The sequence below is a fragment of the Phascolarctos cinereus genome, unplaced genomic scaffold (genome assembly GCF_003287225.1).
Source record: "Phascolarctos cinereus isolate Bilbo 61053 unplaced genomic scaffold, phaCin_HiC Scaffold_5;HRSCAF=322, whole genome shotgun sequence".
NCBI classification, from domain to species: domain Eukaryota; kingdom Metazoa; phylum Chordata; class Mammalia; order Diprotodontia; family Phascolarctidae; genus Phascolarctos; species Phascolarctos cinereus.
This window is the reverse complement of record NW_027555958.1, coordinates 123,347,994-123,352,125: the sequence shown is the minus strand read 5'-3', so window position 1 is coordinate 123,352,125 and position 4,132 is coordinate 123,347,994. Positions and strand designations below refer to the sequence as shown.

Below are 4,132 nucleotides of genomic sequence, written 5' to 3'. Positions count from 1 at the left end.
CTTTTGATAAATGTGACATCCTGAAAGAGCTGCTTTACTCAAGCTTGAAGCCAGAGTTCTTTTAGTCCTTTTCCTCAAAGAAGAATAAATAGATTTGAGGGAAAAATTTTGTCAACCTCTTAATCCTTCCTTTTCCATCTTCTTTTCCCTGAGTAATACCATACCTATTTTAATCTTGAGGGATACATTGCTCATTTTAAAAATAGTATTAAATGTTCCAAATGTACATTTTGTGTGTGTATGTGCATATGTGTGTGTATATGTGTATATATATATATATGCATATATGTCTATTTTTGTATAAATATATGTATGCCTATTTATATATATATATATATATGCAGTATATATGTTGTGCATGGAAAATTAATATATGTGAACAATTAATCATTTGTGGATTCACCACTCAAAGCACTCCCCTGGTTCCCATGCTTTCCCCTTCCTAGTACTTTCCTTACTGAAAAGAAATCTGGACTGTTAGCATTATTAGATTGATATCTTAAATAATCATCAAGATTATAAATCACTTATTTTCAGATCCCTAATTTCATTATTACTGAAATAAAGATAGAAAAACTTGTTTATAAAATTCTGAAAATTTAATAGAGAGATCAAATGAGATCATATATGTATATGTAAAACTTTGAAAACTTAAAGCACTATATAAATGGAAATTATTATTATTATTATTATTATTATTATTAATTCTTCTTATGATGATGATTCTATACCCAATAGTCACTCAGCAAAGGTCATTTAGTGATGATAATAAATGCATCATCTGTATCAACACAAAGCATTATTATAACCTCATAGAAAAGAGTCAAGGAGACTTAGTCTTGGGGAAAAAAAAGATTTGCACAGTATTTGAGTAGTGTGCTTACATTGAAATAGTATTTGGATTGATTTCAGGAGACCTGAGTGCTAGTCTCTGCTCTCCCAGATAAATATGGTCTTGAGGAAATAAGTCTGGAACTTAGTTTTCCTGATTTTCTTTTTAATAGTGTTAAGGCAGTTGGGTGGGTAGGATAAATAGAATGCTGAACCTGAGAGTTCAAATCCCACCTCAGACACTTCTAGCTGAGTGACCCCCAGCAAGTTTCTTAACCTTTGTTTGCCTCAGTTTTCCCATCTGTAAAATGGGGTAATAATAGCACCTACCTTGCTGGATTGCTGTGAGGATCAAATTACATAATATTAATAAAGTGCTTTCTCAACCTTAAAGGGGTATATTAATGTTAACTAGTATTGATTTTTAAAATATCACCTACATTTCTAAATATATTCTTTTTTACTTTTCTAGCCAAAGAATCATTCCCGTCATAGTGAATAAAAAATAGAGAGGGTGAAAAAAAAAAGATTCATCAAAACCAACCAAAACATCAACCTAGTCTGATAGCATATGCAGTACTCCACACTCATAGTCTTTCACCTCTGTAAAGATGGGAGAAAGGTTCATTTTTTTCATTTTGCAGGGTTGTGCTTGATCATTGTAATTACATAGGATCCACTTCTTTTTTATGGTTGTTGTTATTCCTTTCATTTGTATTGCTGTTGTCATCATTGTATATATTGTTTTCTTGGTTCTGCACACTTCACTTTGTACCACATCACACAAGTCTTCACATACTTCTCTGTAATCTTCAAATTCATTGCTTCTTACTTTAAAATCATGCACCACAATTTGTTTAGCCATTCCCCAGTTGTGGGGCAGCTAGGTGGTACAGTTGATAGAGTGCCAGGCCTGGGGTCAGGAAGACTCTGGTCTTGGACACTTACTAACTATGTGATCCCAGGCAAATTACTTAATGTTGTTTGCCTCAGTTTCCTCATCTTCCAATGGGCTGGAAAAGGAAATGGCAAGACCACTCCAATATTTTTGCCAAGAAAACCCCAAATGGGGTCACCAAGAGTCAGATAAGATGGAAATGACTGAACAACAACAAAAAACAATGAAATCACAGGTCTAGACCCCACCTCTACAAAAATTGTGGCTAGGCATATTTTAGTCTATTTTTCTTTCTAATCTTTTTAGTTTTCCTCATTTTTAAGATTTAGTTTCCTCATATATAAAACAGGAAGAATACTATTTGCAATACAATACCCCTTCCATAGTTATTTTGGGGAAAGCACTTAGCAAACCCTAAAGTTCCAAAGAACATGAGAAGAATGTATTATATACAAAATAACATATCCCTAACGTGTCAGATTGCCTTTGTGATAAGTTTTCTATGATTATCATGGTAAACTCTGCTCACTTGTGCTCAGTGTTCTGTTTCTAATAACATATTCTGCTCACAACTTTAAGCAATCAGAGAAGATATTGTTGAAGAGCATTCTTTTAAAAAAAATTTTTGTCACCTACACTTCTCATCATAACTTTCCCCTCCCATCTCTGGGAAAGGCATCTTTTATAATGAAGACTGGAAAAGAAGGGGGAAAAACAGTTCCATTCAAAGCTGCCCTTCAAGCTTCTGACTAGCAATGTGTGCTAGCTTAGTTTTGGGGTGCTTGGAGAATGATAAGACCCCTAACTACTTTTCTGTTGTGTGATTCACTGTTTCAGGATTCTTGGGCTTTGAGATGATCAAGTAATTCCCATATTGACTGAGAAGAGCAGTGGACCTTTAAGAAAAGGGAATGATTCCACTCTTGGCTCTGACTACCTTTAATTCTCCAGTGTAGCAGGTATGTCCTTCTCACTAGGTTTCCCATGAAGGGGATGGGGGAGGGACAGAGCCCTTTCCCTCAATCCAGGCCATATGATGAGTTCTCTCATTTGGCAACTAGATCTAGGTGAGATTCTACCTAAGACTCTGGTTGCCTTTTCTAATGTTTGTTTCCTTTAATGAGTAGGTAACCATCATTGGTCTTGAGATGGACAATTCTGGGCTATCTGTGTTCAAGGTGTCTTGAAGTTCTAGGTCCATTGAATGGAGCTGACTGGTGTGAGGGGAGATTCTGCATCAGAGAAGATGGCCAGCAATAAGAAGAGATGTCCTAGCTCATCTGGCCAGTGGAAATGGACTTTGACAGCAAACGTAGAGTCAAGGTGAAAATGAACAATGCCTATTTAGCAGTCCCAGAAACTGTTTTATGTTCTGATGAGTTTAAGTATCAACTTCCCAGGAGAGTATAGCAGTAGATCTAAATTAAGTAGCTGAATCTTATTTAAAGTCTTTCTGTATTTTGTATGTAGGAAATAAATAACTATCACACCTGATTCATATTGTACATAAAGTTCTTTGAGACAATCTTTGAGTACATCATTCCTAGGGAGTAATGAGCTGAAGATCATGAGAAAAATGGGCCTAATCTTTCTCATTAGAGGCTATGTTCCTAAGAGGAATGCACCAATTCCAACTGTGAGCAACATTCTAGATTTTAGAAGGCTCCATAGAGGGAGTGTGTTCAGTATCCTAGCTCCTTAGGTCCACAGGTGAGTGAGGGTGAAAAAAAAATGAGTGAAAGGAAGGAAAGAACTGGTAAGATGTAAGCTATCCACCTTAAGCAATGGGCTTTATTAACACTCAGCAGAATTAAATCCTTGTATTCAGAATGCGTTATCACATTTTTGGAAGATGTTTGATCATTAGGCATTCACATATACTAAAAATTAAGCTATCTTTGACTAGAAATTCATTGGTTAAGACATAATAGGACTATTTATGAGCAGTCATGTAAAGTCTATAAGGAAAGAGACAGCCCTTCTATGTTCTCTTCATGTGAGCCTTCCTCTCTTTCTATCAGCTTTGGCATTTATCAGTAGCATTGCTAGGCAGCCCAGACCCTAAATCATGCCATCAGAAGCTAACCTGTATGGGGTTAGTGGCCCATCTGCCTCACCACCACACATGTAACATTGCTCCCTTTTCACCTCTTGCTTAGAGAACAATAGTCAGATCAAAGCTACCATTGCTACCCAGAAAAGTGTAGCAAATCCAGGCCCATCTGTCTGCCCACCCAGTTCCCAAAAGCCATTATGGCTGCCCAGAGGATAGAAGAGGTGCTGGCCTCAAGCAAGAGTGCGAAACAGGAGGTTTGCTTTTAACTCTTCACGCCTCTTCTTTCTCTGTCTATTCCTCTTCTACCCCTAACCTAAGTGGTCATTGCTGCCTAGGGCCCTACACAC

General features: G+C 36.8%; 1 long non-coding RNA gene across 1 annotated transcript; it reads left to right on the top strand.

The window, feature by feature from the left end:
• The first annotated feature begins 747 nt into the window (after positions 1 to 747).
• Positions 748 to 3,223, top strand: LOC110208898 (uncharacterized). Its single transcript, XR_002324694.2, has 2 exons — positions 748 to 2,688; positions 2,857 to 3,223. It is a non-coding gene; the product is annotated as an uncharacterized LOC110208898 (long non-coding RNA).
• Positions 3,224 to 4,132: the final 909 nt, after the last annotated feature.